This window comes from Mastigoproctus giganteus, chromosome 12, assembly GCF_048544385.1.
Source record: "Mastigoproctus giganteus isolate SK-2022 chromosome 12, ASM4854438v1, whole genome shotgun sequence".
Lineage (NCBI taxonomy): Eukaryota > Metazoa > Arthropoda > Arachnida > Uropygi > Thelyphonidae > Mastigoproctus > Mastigoproctus giganteus.
The window spans coordinates 39,404,203-39,419,955 of record NC_143586.1 but is presented as its reverse complement, the minus strand read 5'-3'; the positions used below and the strand labels follow the sequence as shown (position 1 = coordinate 39,419,955).

General features: G+C 35.9%; 1 protein-coding gene across 3 annotated transcripts in view; it reads left to right on the top strand.

Annotated features, from left to right (window-relative positions):
• Positions 1-15,753, top strand: part of LOC150076915 (uncharacterized protein C19orf47 homolog) — a 114,922-nt gene that overhangs the window by 91,877 nt on the left and 7,292 nt on the right. The gene's annotated exons all lie outside the window — the stretch shown is intronic.

Here is a 15,753-nt window from a genome sequence, read left to right as displayed (position 1 = left end):
AAAAGCAGGGTTTTTCTTAAACTGCCAAAAAAAACACTTTATTTTTCTAATTTTTGAAAAAAAAAAAAAAAAAAGTGGCCATACTATTCATCTTTTAACTTTGTCATATTCTCTACCCTGGTTACTTTGGGAGAAATTTTATTAGAATGGTGTCAGCTTGGATAACCTTGAATCCCCTGAGGGCCTGCATAGCCATCAGTCTGTCCAGTGAAGAGGTTAAGATAGAGCATGCAATTAATAATAACTTTCATTCACTCAGCATTCACACAATTTTACGTTTTATAGTTTTTTCTTACACTTTATATTTTCTTTTATATATTAGATTAGATATTGATCAGTGTGTTTCAACAGGTGTGTCTTTTACGCAGAAAAGATTTGGCTTACTCCGTCATACCTCTACATATTACATAGAAAAGCGTGTGCACAGGGTTGGCAAGCAAAGTGAGCAGGCAGTGAAGCCCCCTTAGTATTCTAATTAACAACTAAAATGGCCAAAATATGCATTTTCACACATTCAAGTTGCATATAATCCGAAATCTAGTTATCAGACATATATGAATACAGAAAAAAAACGATGCTTACTGTAATTGCCGCTCCATTTTATGTTATTGCTTTTTTTTGCCTTGTTGTGGTTTACATATGTGCAGTGGAAGCGATTACATAATCACTTCCACTGCACATTGCACTGTCTATGTATTCTATGTATTTGCTGTGTACCCATGTAGTTTTTTACGTATGAATGTAATGTGTCCAGTTAATTGTAAGATTTCTCTGGTTGCCTGTAGCAGGAATCATGTCCTACATTTCTATGAATAAAGAATTTTATTATTATTATAAGATCCCATTTGTTTTCTTGAACTCCAATACATGTGGTTAGTTAGTGCTATTGCTTCATACAGTTTGTATGGTTGTCAGTGCCATTACTTCATGAAAGAAAGTACTGTATCTGTACTCTTACCAGTGTGATTATTTTATTTTACAGCAAAGCATTAACCCTTATCTAATTCTTGATTTTAATATTTTCTCTATTTGATTTTGACAGTTTGTGTGGATTTCCAGAAACATTATGACAGCTTCATTTTTATTGATAACTTAACTCAAAAAAATAGTGGACAGTCAGATTAAAATATTTTATATTGCTTGATTTTAATTTTCTTTCTGTCCACTTCAGCCTTTTTATGTACATATTTCAGCACCAAACAGCTGCATTCTTGTTTCATCAGTTATTGTTATCAGTTTAGCTGAGCCCTGAAATGATTACAATAAGTGGCTTCCATTGTATATTATTTTTTTATTTATCAGATCAATAAAAAAATTAATTTTCTTGTTGATTTAGCATCTACAAGAAAATAAGGGGTGGTATGATTGTTTATAAGATAATGGCATAAAAATTCATGTCACAAATAATAATAATAATAATTTAAGCATTTATTCAGTATTATTTAACAGTGGGTATTTGTTCATTCTCCTGCAAGCGCAGGGACTTTGTGGGCTGTTATGTCATTTCATAGCTCTATCTAGCATAGAAAATGCTTTTCTTGTTGCTTATTTTGTGGAACAATACATCATTACAACTGAGAATTTTTAGACAGAAGTAAATAAATCAATAAATACAATAAAACTCTCAATCTTGACAACCTTGAGGCTGGCTGTTTCCAGATTTTGGGTTGAAACTTCATTGGTCCCACAGGAACTAGTAGTTGTTGTTGACTATTGTCAGGGAAACGGGGAACATGATATGTAAAAAGGATAGGTGGAAAAGGACCAGGGTATGTCTGCAGGGGCAAAGGTTGATGATGTAGAGCAGATATCATCTTTTAAGGGCACAAAAGGTGATATTGTTGTACATGTTGGCACTAATGATATTAAGAGTAGGAGACCGGCGGAATTGCTTAACAAGTACAGGTCACTGTTGAAAAAAAGCCGTGAATTAGGGTTGAATTTGAAAGTATCTGCAATTCTGCCCAGACACGATAGGATGATGAGATGTATATGATGAGAGCCTTGTCGATCAATTCGGCCCGGGAAAGATTGTGCAAGGCTCAAGAGGTAGAATTTTTTTCAGCCTGGTCTGTATTTATTAACAGTAGAGACTGCTTCTACAGGGATGGGATGGGATACACTTAAATAGAAATGGTGCAAGAATATTTGCTGATGCTATCGAGGCAGTGTTAGGTGGGTCAGAAAACTTCTAGCTTGGGGGGGATACAAGGACTAATAGATTAACAGTAGCCACTGGCAGAGGTGAAAGTGATTCTTGCACTGCTTCTATTGGAATGAGCAGCAGCCTGGAAAACAAGATGCAGGGTATTTCAGAGACTGCTGGGAGTTATTGCGGTACAAGTAAACACATGGGTTGTGTTAGGGTAGCTAAGAATAGGAAGTGCGTGTATACTTGCGTGTACACCAATGCTAGGAGTTTGGTAAATAAATTTGATGAATTTGAGCTATTTCTCAAAGGCAGATATAGTTGGGATATCAGAGATATGGTGTCACACAGATATAAGGAATGCAGAACTGGAATTTGGAGGGTACAGAAAGGATAGGAAGGGAGGAGGGGTTATGCCATTAGTTAAGAAACACAAAATCCAAGGAAATGAAACCAGTCAACATCGCTGGACAGTGCAGTGTCGAGTCAGTTTGGTGTGATATAAGCATTGGGAGATCAAAATTGAGAGTAGGAATGTGTTATAGGCTTAATGACTCTGATGAGTATAATAAGAAACTGTACACGGAAATAGAGTAGGCCAGTAAATCAGAGAGTCTTATAATGGGGTATTTTAATTTCCCAGATATTGACTGGAATTTGTGGGTTGGTCACTCACACACTAGCAAGGCTTTTGTGGATTTATTGGATGATTGTTTTCTACATCAGCATGTTCGGGAGGCAACTAGAGGGAGTAATACTCTTGATCTGATTATCAGTAGTGATTTTTCATGCATTAAAAATCTGCAGATAAAGGAACCACTAGGAGGCAGTGATCACAGTGTGCTGAAGTGGGATGTACTCAAAGAGGTAACTACCATCTGGGGTAAAGGGAAGGGTTTTTGCTTTCGTAAAGGCGACTACAATGGTCTGAGACAGTATATAAATTCTACACAGTGGGACCAACTGATGGTGTTACCAACAGCAAATTCAAAATGGGATGCATTCAAAGAATTTATCTTGGAAGCTACTAGGCTTTACATACCAACTAAGAAATATTGTTCAGGGTTTAGGCCTAAATGGATGTGAGATGAACTAATGATACATATGGCAGAGAAGAAAAATGCATGGGATACATATAAATTAATGGGTGACATGGAAGCCTATGATAGATATAAGCTGGTCTGTAACCAAGTCACAAAGGAGATTAGGTAGGCAAAGGCAGATTATGAGAAATCCTTTCATCCTTGGCAAAGAAAAACAGAAAAGAGTTCTTTACCTATGTAAACTCTAGAAGGAAAGGGATGAATCAGATTGCCCACTGAATATTGATGTTTCAACTGTTGATGATTCTGCTCAGGTGGCTAACAAATCAAACGAGTGTTTTGCATCTACATTCACACATGAGGAGTTATTCAGAAGGGGAATTCCAGAGGTAAAGTAAACTCTGGCAGTGAGCTAGATGATGATTTTGTAATAACTGAGAGGAAAGTGGAGGAGAAATTGTTGAGGATAAACATAAAAAAGGCACCTGGGATGGATGGGATCTGTCCAGTTATATTAAAGGAGGCAGGAAAGGAAGTAAGCAAACCCTTAGCCATAATTATGAGAGCTTCTTTGGACTCAGGAGAGGTACCCATAGACTGGAGATGTGCAAATGTGACGCCAATACACAAAGGAGGATCAAAGGCTGACACAAGTAATTATAGACCTGTGAGTTTAACCTCTGTTCCACGAAAAGTAATGGAGGCACTGGTTAAAGAAGCACTGCAGGATCATCTAGACAAGACTTCAGTTATAGCTCAGACACAGCATGGTTTTGTTAAGGGAAAGTCTTGCCTGACCAATTTGATTGGATACTATGATGCAGTCACAAAAGAACTGGATGCAGGGAATAACTTTGATATTATATATTTGGATCTTAGAAAGGCTTTTGATACTGTTGCACATGCAAGGCTGCTGTACAAATTGGAGCAGTGTGACATTGGAGGTAAATTGCTGCTATGGATAAAGGGATGGTTGATGGGGAGAAGATGAGTGGTAAACAATGGACACTGCTCATCGTGGACTAATATTATTAGTGGAGTCCCTGAGAGTTCAGTGTTGGGTACATTGTTGTTTTCTGTATTTATAAATGATATTGATGATGGTATATCAAGCTTAATGTCCAAGTTTGCAGACGATACAAAGGTTGGCAGGGTTGTTAAGGACTACTGACAGTATGCTGCTGCTACAGGATCTGGAAAGGTAGAGCAGATGGGCTGAGAGGTGGCAAATGAAGTTTAACATTGACAAATGTAAAGTACTACATATGGGAAACAATAACCCCAGAGTAACATATCAACTCTGTGGTACTACACTGACAGTGTAGGTAATTGTGCAGGCAGATATTAAGTTTTCTGAGCGGTGCAGACGGGCTGCAAGGGTAGCTCATGGTGTCTTGTCAATGATATACAGGAATTTTTCTAGCAGGGATGAGGAGATGATTATTCCCTTGTATAAGGCAATGGTCAGGCCACACCTTGAGTATTGTATACAGGTCTGGAGGCCTCATTTTAAGAAGGATGTAGAGCTGCTGGAACAAGTACAGAGAAGGGCAACAAGATTAGTGAATGGAACAAAGGGTTGCTCTTACGAGGAAAGGCCTAAGTTTTGCAAATTACAGTGTCTGGAGACTAGGCACCGGCGAGGTGATCTGATAGAGGTGTATAAAGCCTTGAATGGTTTGAGCATGCTCAATGCTGATGGGATTCTTCCTCTTGCTCAGAATAATCAGGAATTTTTCTAGCAGGGATGAGGAGGTGATTATTCCCTTGTATAAGGCAATGGTCAGGCCACACCTTGAGTACTGTATACAGGTTTGGAGGCCTTATTTCAAGAAGAATGCAGAGCTGCTGGAACGAGTTCAGAGAAGGGCAACAAGATTAGTGAATGGAACAAAGGGTTGCTCTTACGAGGAAAGGCCTAAGTTTTGCAAATTACAGTGTCTGGAGACTAGGCACCGGCGAGGTGATCTGATAGAGGTGTATAAAGCCTTGAATGGTTTGAGCATACTCAATGCTGATGGGATTCTTCCTCTTGCTCAGAATAATCACCTGAGAGGGCATAAATTCAAATTGAGGAAAGACAGATGTAGGATAGATGTGCGGAAATGTGCCTTTAGCCAGCGGGTAGTTGGTTGGTTGAACAGACTTCCATCCCTTGTGAAAGTTGATAGCCTAAATAAATTTAAGGCTCAGCTGGACAGGTATTTCAAAGGAACGGAGGGGTGAAATGGGAGTCTTTTTTGTAATATACAGCTGATGCTGCATAAGCTTGCTTTCTTGCATCATATGCCTCTACTAATGCTAATGCTATTAACAGTTATATTGCTGTATATATATCTTTTGGTGCATTCTAGCCTTAATTGCTAATGCGCCAATAAAACCCAAAAACCAACCAACCGCTGTATATATCATAGCACAACGTAATACATAATATGCAGTCAAATCCACAAATCTGGTAACCTCAAGAAATGAACCTTATTGGTTATTGAAATTTTCTAGATTTTGGATGATCGTATTATTAAAAAAAAATTGCATTTCTGTGCTGCAACTTGTACACAGTAATGTATATATTAGTAAATAAATGCTGCTTCACCAAAGTCCCAATGTTGAGCATCTTTGAAAATATAACCTTTTAGAAATCCTCTTCCACAGTCCTTTGTGGCCTTTCAGATTGAAAGTCCATAAAGCAATGTTTATGAAAAATGAATTTGCAATGTTTATTTTGTTTACAAGTGACAATCTAAAAGTTCTAAAAACATTCTAAATAGTAAGTGTGTTTAACACACTTACTAACTGAGGTAATGTTTAACAAAACATTACCTCAGTGTAATGTTTTGTACAAATCATGAAACTCATAAACTGAGCATTCCATTGTTTATTAACAATCAGTTGCTAATCTTTTTCACTAATTATCAAATGGACAATCCCATGAACTAACAAACTTTTTGATATAATTGGAGCATTTCATCTCAGAGCTTAAGGCTCTGAGATGAAAGCTCTACCCTTCATTATAGCTCTGATGGACTGTTTTTGAAAATAACCAATCTGAGAATAAAATTTACCAATTCTCAGGTGGTTTGCTGCATTTGTTATTTTCCTAAACATAAGACTTATGGGAGGGAAATGGAAACACTAACCCACATAAATTCTTACTGTCCTTTTAAGGCTAAACTTGGTAAGGTGCAGCTCTGCTCTTTTGTATACCAAGCCAATTTAAAAATAAAATGGTATAATCTGAAGTAAAAGGGAGACAAGACAAAGCGACACTTGCCTCCAGCAGTGCAAATGTACAACACCTGTCCCCGAGGAGACATGCACCCAAACCCACCAAAAAGAGCATCACTTTTTGTAACTGAATAAAAGTAAAAACAGAAATTTCAATTTTTTCTACTTTTATTAATTTACAAAAATGACTGTTTTGTCTTCCTTATTTTATTTCATTTTATTTTTGGTTGGCTTGATACATAGCAGCAGAATTGCCATACGAAATTTAGCCTTAAAAAGGCAATAGGAAATATGCTGGATAGTGGACCTCTGCTTTACAATTGATTCACTATACGATCAAATCACTTTACGATGGACTCTCCATAATAAAATACCATTCACTATATGATATGTAGTAAGTGCCAGTCATTTTGATCATGTTTGCGAATTGAATTTTAATTCTATTAAATAGTGATTCTAATAAGCGAAAATCAGAGGAATATTATTCACAGGCAATGTTCTCTCTAAGCTGAGCAGGTGCGCGGTCGCACAGTAACTGAAATGCTGCTGGAAGCACCATCAACAGTCACAAGGAATGCATACAAAACTGGATGATAATAACACAGAAGCTGTGGAAGGTACACCCTGTGTCGAAAATTGTAATTTTTATTAAAAATTGTTAGAACAAGGTAAAAATTAGTTTCTATAAAATTATTTGTATAACAGTAGTTGTTTTGCTAAAATTATAAGTTTCTTTACTTAATAATTAACTTGTTTAGTATTGCCAAATAATAATTATAACAATAATTATTATTTTTAGTATCTTTACGATGTCGAAAAGAAAGGCTGAAGGAGAGTTAAATATTTTGAAGAATAAAACTTGTGCAAGATTTAAGAAGGAATGGCTTTTGCAGCTCATAGAAACTGAACTACCATATTCGCATCAAAAACAAAAAATAACAATTGGCAATATTTTTAAATATCGAGATACTGGTGACGTATTCACAATTTGTGTAGAAGCGAAAGCTGGGGGTAAGTTCGGTAGCAGAAAAATATGGGAAGAATGCAAGTTAGATTACTTAAAACGGCATTTCTACAAGAGAATTCATGTAGATGCAGTTACCAAATTACGCAACCAGAAGAAAGGTGGAATTTTGCGAATGTTAACTGAAATTCCGAAAGAACATGAAGCAAAAGTGGAACAAGATGTGCAAAAGAAGTCTGATTCTAATATGGTCAAGGTGCTGATTGATAACATTATCTTAGCAATTAAAATTAATGCTTCAATGCATTACGTGCAAGAAATTCACGCAAATGTGTCCAAATATATAAATACAGTCAGTCCTTGTATAATATGTGTTTACACTACACAAATTCGATCATACACGATTTATAAATAGGGGAACGGTGTCACATATAATATGAACGTAATTTGCTTATGCAAGATTTGCCTTCGTGTTTACAAGAAATGGTAGTTGAATGTGGTGGAATAACCCCAACTGAACACAACACAGTAGGAATGAAGAGAAGATTCTGAAAATTTGTTTTTATGATTTTGTGGAAGGGGAAACACATTTCACATAATAACATAAAAACCCACAGAATTCCAGTTATCGCAAATGTAATTAGATCAACTTTTACTACCCGTTTATAACAAGACTCCATTAGCAGGAACTCCCAATAAACCGGAAACTGCAAATTGTTTTATGGTAATGACCTCCAGAAATGTGTTTTAGTAAAACGTAAGCATGTAATATGTGAGAATAGTGTTTTTCCGCCTTTACTGTATTGTTTATTCAGTTTCTACACAGGTGCTGCATCGTTTATTCACTTGTTGCTACTTGTTTGCTGTGCGTTTATGTGTATCAAGCTTGCCTCCTCATTTTTGTTCTTTTTATACTTGTGCTCTATTCTATTCTCAAAAAATGAGTAAAATACTTGAAAAAAGTGTGAAAAGGAAGCGTTGTGAAAATACTTCTGAGAGAAAAAAGAAAAGCAATATCGATAGAAGAAAAATATGAAATTACGAAATGCTTTGAGCAGAATGAAAGAACATGCGATATGTGCGTGCTACAGGCCTAAATGAGGGAACACTAAGAACAATTAGAAAGAATGCAGAAAAAATAAAATCAGCTTTAATAGCAGGAACAACACAAAGTGTAACAAAATCAATTAGATCAAGACACAAAGAATTGGAAGAGATGGAACGTCTTTTATCTATTTGGATAGAAAATCAAACAAAGAAGAGATCAGGAACAAGTTTGCTTATGATAAAAGCAATGGCATTGGCAATATTTGAAGACCTCAGAAATAAAGCTGAAAACCCTCAAGAAGTGCCTCCCTTTACTGCCAGTAGCAGCTAGTTCAATAATTTCAGAAAACATCACACTTTCCATAATGTGAAATTATCAGGTGAAGCTGCAAGTGCAGATGAAGCAGCAGCAAAGGCATTTCCGCCGATACTGAAAAAACTAATTGAGGAAGAGGGCTATACACTGGACCAAATTTTCAACTTTGATGAAACCCGACTGTATTGGAAAAAAATGCCATCACAAACATATCTCAAGAGAGAAAGCACGAACTCCAGGCTTCAAGGCTGCTAGGGATAGATCGACTGTTATGTTAGTAACAAATGCAAGTGGCGACTTGAAACTGAAGCCTGTTGTTGTTTATCATGCAGCCAATCCACGAGCATTAAAATGGATCGGAAGGACTACCCTGAGTGTTTACTTTAGGAACAGCAGAAGAGGGCGGATGACAGGGAAATGCGTTTCGAAGCTACTGCAAAAGAAACATTTGGATTTTAAGATTTTAATTATTTTAATTATCCAGCCACTTGACCAAGGGGTAATTGCTGCTTTTAAGCACTATTACACAAGATGCACATTTAAGATACCGATAGCAGAAACAGAGGGTGAAAATGCACCAACAGTTAAAGACTTCTGGAAGTGATTCAACATAAAGAATGCAATTTACATAATTATGGAGGCTTGGAACGAAGTGACAAAAGAATGCTTACATGGTGTTTGGCAGCCTCTTTTACCAGATTTTATTCATGATTTTAAAGGCTTGATCCTGTAAATGAGCTTCCTAAATTAAAAGGATGTTGCCTTTTCAAAGCAGGTTAGGTTTGAGGAATTGGAGGAAGAAGATTTAGAAGAGTTGCTTCAGTCTCATGAAGAACTTTCAACTGAAAACTGTAACAACTTGTTGCTGGAGGGCAGGTGGAAGATGACGAAGTCGAATGCCTGAACGCCACCATAAAACAGCTTTCTACTTCTGAGTTATCTTCAGTTTTAAATTCATTTGAGAAAAGTATGCAATGGCTAGAAGATAATAATTATAATGCAGAAAGAAGTAGAAGAGCACTTCATACAATTCGATCTGCTGTGGAGCCATATAACCAGCTGCTTTGTAAAAGAAGGAAGATTGCGAAACAACAGAAACTAATGTCTTTTTTATGAAAACGCCCAAGAAAGAGACAGAAAATGAGCCACAGCCCTGTAGTTCTGGCGTGACCACATTTTGTCCCAAGTCCTCATTGTCATCTCCTCCACCTCCCAGTTCCGATAATGATGACAACCTGCCTTTCCCCATAACTCTGCTGCTTCAACCCTTTCCCTCAAGCTGTCTTCATTTATTTTTAAGGTAAGAATCTAAATTTAAATGATTAAATTATTAATTTTACATTTTTCAACCGTGTAAGTGTTTTATTACGATTGTTTGTTGTGTTTGATGTTTTGGTTACAAATGTGTGTCCAATCTTGGGTGGTCGCACCTAACCCTATTTTTCCTATAGGGCCTTTTGTTTATTTTGCACGATTTTGCATTGCACAAGGGTTTCTAGGAACACAACTATCGTGCTATACGAGGAGTGACTGTATGCCAGGGAGGTGGCACAGAAAGAACTATGTGTTTGAATTTGTTGAGTGTATCAGCTTTATACTACAGAAACAAATAATGGGAGAACTGCAGAAATCTGCCTTCCATACATTAATTTCTGATGAAAGTACATACATTTCTGTACAGAAAATTTTAATTTTGTATTTTAAGTTTTGACCAGAAAATGAAACTTCCTATAGGACTGTGTTTGCAGGTATTTTGAAACTAATTGCATGTGACAGTATAACTATTGTTGAAGCAGTAAGAACATTTTATATCAAAAGATGCTGATGTTTACATCAGACCGAGCACATATTATGCTTGGAAAAAATAATGGTGTGGCAGCAATTCTTCAACGAGAAATAAAGCGTCTGTCTGAACAACATTGCATTGTCCGCAGAGAAGACCTGGGATTTGATGATGCATGGAAAAACGTGTCAATCATGTGGGATATAGAAACACTGTTACAAACAGTATATACAATGTTCAGTAGGTCATCTATCAAAAAAGGAAAGCTAGAAGAATTAGTCAATGTCACAGAATGTGATGTTTTGTCATTTTGACCACTAAAACGAAGTGAGATGGCTGTCAAGACATATTGTCGTAACTGCTTTAATGAGAAATTACAAAGTTTTAATCCAGTATTGTAAAGAGCAAGTTAATGAATGTAACGATCCAACCAGTAACTACTGCCTGAAGATTTTGACCAATCCACAATATTGAGTAGCGTTAACTGTTCTTAACGATGTTTTAGAAGATCTGGCATCTCTAAATCCTTCAGAAAAGTTGTTTGAATACAATTGAAGTACTGTAGTATGCAAAAACAAAAATTAACAAGATAAGGTCACTGTATCTTGGCCATACTGTTTATCGGAGTGACAAAGTAAAAGATTTGCTTTCATCTGTAAGTTCTGACGTCGATACTATGCCTATTATTCTATTCATTAAACGTGTGTGTAATCACTTGGACAATAGATTTTCTGATGATGAGTTAAGAGAATGGCAAGCTTTTGACCCAATTGCTATGGCAAATGCAACCAATTTTGAATTTGGAGATGAGAATAATAAAAAAATACTCAGTTACCATTACAATAAATGAAAGCATTGCCAAAAGGTTAAGAGTGGTTCAATTAAGTCGTTCATTGATATGTTGAAACAGCTTAGAAACAAAGAATTTGAAGAACTGTCAATTCTTGTTGACATCTGTGGAACATTTCAAGCTTCTAGTGCTGAATGCGAACGTGATATTCAGTGGCATGAATTCCATCAAATGTAAACCTAGAACCAGACTGGAAGTTGAACATTTGGATGATCTGATGATGAAGGCAGCTTTCATCTGGGTAAGAAATTAATCTAGATAGTGTTTATAGTCAATGGATTTCTAAAAAGAACAGACAAGAAAAAGTTCTCAAAACATGAAATAATTTTCTTTGTTGTGCTGATTTTTATTGTACCATTCAATTAATAAATAAAATACAAAATATGAAGTTTTTTTTTAATTTTCATTGTAAATATTCTTATAATGTATATTACAAAAAACTTTTAAAGTGGCACACAGATGTCAGGTCATGTAAAAATTTTCTGCTCAGAGCAGCAGTGGCAGATCCGTGCAGCTGAAAAAAAAATTAGAGGGAATGCTGTCCTAGGCTATAAAAGTAAAGATATAAAGCACAAATTTACACTTTATTACCTTATCAATTAACAAAATTAAATGATATGTGAAAATCGGAAGAAATTTTTGACAGGTTAACAAAATAAAAATAAATTTAAAATTTATTATGTACTAACTTAATTAATGCTGTAATATATACGTACTAACTAATTGATATTTCCATTCACTGACTTTGGGGGGGGGGGGTTGTAAAATTTAAAACAGTAAAAAAGATAAGCAATCAATAACGAACACAGCATGCACAAATTGCAACTAACACGATATGTGCAAGTGAGATACAAAGTGACAAGTTTACGAAACTTAAAAAATAGGAATGTAGAGAAGATTCTGAAAATTTGTTTTTTATATGATTGAAGATTTCATGGAATGGGGAAAACATTTCACTATAATAACTTAAAACCCACAGAACTCCAGCTATCGGTATTATCGCAAATGCAAGAAGATTGAGTCTACGACCTGTTTATAATAGATTGCACTAACAGAAAAGCCCAGTAAACTGGAAATTGTTTTATGGCAGCAAATGTGCTTCAGAAAAATATCACAAAGGCATTCAAAATTGATTCTTATAACTGAACATGGTAACGATGAAAGTATAGTGCATTTTAATGATTTGGATTGGTTTTTAGAGTCCATAGTCTAACAAAGGACCTTTATAATCTGACTCGGTTGTCTGTCCGTCTGTCTGTCACAGCATTGTATCTCTGGAACCACTCAACCTATTAACTTGAAATTTTGCATGGGTTTGTACATCATGTGGGCCAACATAATGGGATATTGATCACTGTTGACAAAAATTTGTCTGAGAAATGGGGGATAAAATGTGGGGGTGGATGAAAAAATGTTTGTTGTCGACAACCTATAGCTTATTATACACCGTTAGAAAGAGCTCAACGAGTAGGTTTAAAATATTTTTAAAATTAAAAATGGTAGCATGAGACAGAAAAATGTAATTTTCTCTGTCTCCCCCCACCCCTCTATTTCCGTAACTAATGGAGCTAAAAATCGCATTAGCTATGCATTATTCGATGCTTATCAAGGGAAAACTATTCCAATTGAAATCTACATTTACTTTTTGTGTTAAAATCAAAAAACCAATTTTTTATTGCACTTCAATAGTGTGCTTCTTTGTACTAAGTAACTCTCCTTTTGGTGACAAAAAAGTTGCTAAATAGTTGGTTAATAATTCTATAAAGGTCATTTATAAATTTTGCAACGAGAAGTATTTTTTAACAATTTTTGAAGCTGGAGTTGTCCTGGCAAGGAGGTACTCAGAGGGCCAATGGTGAGGCGGCGGTAGTGGGGAGGCATCTGCGTGGAGTCTTTCACGGCCCACACCTGCCAGTCGCTTCTCCCCTAAGACTTTAATCGTTTCTCCCACCCTTGTCATTCACAAAACCGGAAAGACTCAAATAGACGTTTTCGTTAGTTTTAGGCCAAGCCGGGGTACTAGAAACTTTTTTTCAGTCACCATAAAGCTCTATTTGAGATACTACACTAATGACCATTCTTGTCTACGGACCATTCATCCTGAGGTCCGGCACTCAGTAGTTGACCGATTTTTATTTGAAATTTAATTCTATAAAGCAGCTGATTCTACTAACCAGTGATCATGTTAACTGGCACCTACTTATTTCACTTTACAATGGGCTTACGATTGTTTCTGACTGGATCAAGTGATCCTTTCAGCCAATAGCAGCATTTGTAAACATATTGGCCGTATGTTTTGTTTTTGCATCCTTTAATTGAAGTGATTTTTTGTGCTGTGCTTATTTTACATAAATTTACTGTTTTGAATTTGTATACGTACAATATTGTGTAAAAGAAAATAGATAAACAGCTTAATTATATAGCAAAAATTTCAACTTCTGAGGTCTTGGAACGAATTACCAAAAAACAATGTGTTATTGGGGTTGACATTATATTTTCACGATATGATGGTGTCTCTGGAATAAATTAATATCGTAAAAGCAGAGGTCCACGGTATTTGTAACGTGGTTTAGTGTTTCATTTTTTTTAAATAGGTAATATAACCTTAGTAATATAATATTACTAAGACAATATTACAATGTCAATCCTTATAGTAAAGTAATTCTTAAACATAGCCAGGTAATGGATTGTTGAATTTTGGTGGTCTTCTGTACTGCATTTTGATTTTATTATGACATAATTCTGTGTATAGAAAATATATAAAATAAAATGCAACATATACATTAAATAAAGAATGCATCAACCATTGGCTTCTTTGTGTAATTTTGCCATTCTGATACTAACTAAAGTGTAAAAAAAGATGTCAGAAATATTATTTTTTTGGCTTGTATCCTTCCGTTATATCTATGGAAAATTGCTCCCAATTTACAAACTATTTTTCAGGAATGCGTGGTATTCATAAATTGGGATGTCGTTGGTAGTCTTATTGATTCAAAATGAATTAATGTTATTTATTCATTATTATTTTAAGTTTCTGGTAATGTATGCTTGTAGAAATATGTTATACAGCTATATAATTTGCTCAGTGGCCATATTAGTGGAGAATGAACCATTCTAGCCTAATAAAAGATTAGCTGAGTCAGTTGTCAGTATCATCAACATATAGTATTCATTATATGCTGATATGTTCGATAATTGTAATAAAATTGAAAAAGCTCTTTTTTTTTTTTTTTTTTTTCTTTTATGAAAACCCCAAACACGAGAGGTATTAGAACCTATACTACTTAATACCGTGCTTGGGTTGGAGATTGAGAAGACGAAAGAAGATATTTGTTGACATTAGACTTGAACCTCTGTAGACTGTAATTGTCAGGAAATGCATATGAAGGAAGGCTGTTCCAGAAAACAGCAGTTGAATGAATAAATGAGGAAGATGAAAAGTTGGTTCTGTGAGTTTGAACTTGGACAGTAAATGGATGTTGTTTGGTGGCGGCACGTGTTCGGACTGTTTTGAAAGAGAGAGTGGAAATTATAGAAGCCAATTCAGAAGAACAGTGCCCATGGAAGTATGTGTAGAAAAGGCATGCAGCAGACACAGTACGTCGATGAGACAGCGAGTGGAGGGACTCTGTTAGAGATGAGTCATTAATTAGCCTAATTGCACTCTTCTGAATGGAATTTAGAAGCTGAGAGAGGTTTTGGGAGCACCGCCCAGATGTGGGAACAATATTCCATCATAAGGCTGATTTGAGATTTGTACAGATGAACAGTTGTTTGGAAGAAAAGTAACGCCGAAAGAAAGAGAAAACCAAGTTTTTTAGATGCAGAGGAAGCAATATTTGTAATGTGCTTGTGACAAGAGAGATTAGAAGTCAGAGTAATCCCAAAAGAGATATATCATTTTGCCTATAAATCGGAGTGTCACCAAAGGTAAGTATAGGAGCAGAAGAATCCTTTTTAATATATATAAGATATGAGTTTTAGAAGGATTGAAATCAACTAAGTTGTCTTTGCCCCACTGGAGAATTACCTGGAGATCGGCATTTAAGGAACTGGTAGCAGATATTCAAGAATTTGAAGCTGATTGCGCAGGGCGAGGTTTCTCAAACTGGAATGCAATGTAATATCATCGGCAAAACTATGGATAGGATTTCCAGTCAATGGAAGAGGGTCATTAATATACAAGAGGAAAAGGGTAGGGGAAAGTACTGAACATTGGGGGACACCAGCATTAGTGGAGAAGTTAAAAGACAGAGAGCCATCTACCATCATCCCCAGTGAGCAATCACAGAGAAAACTGATTAACCAATTACAAAAAAACCATAAGATGGAAGCTTGTTTAGAAGACCTTTATGCCAATCACGATCGAAAGCCTT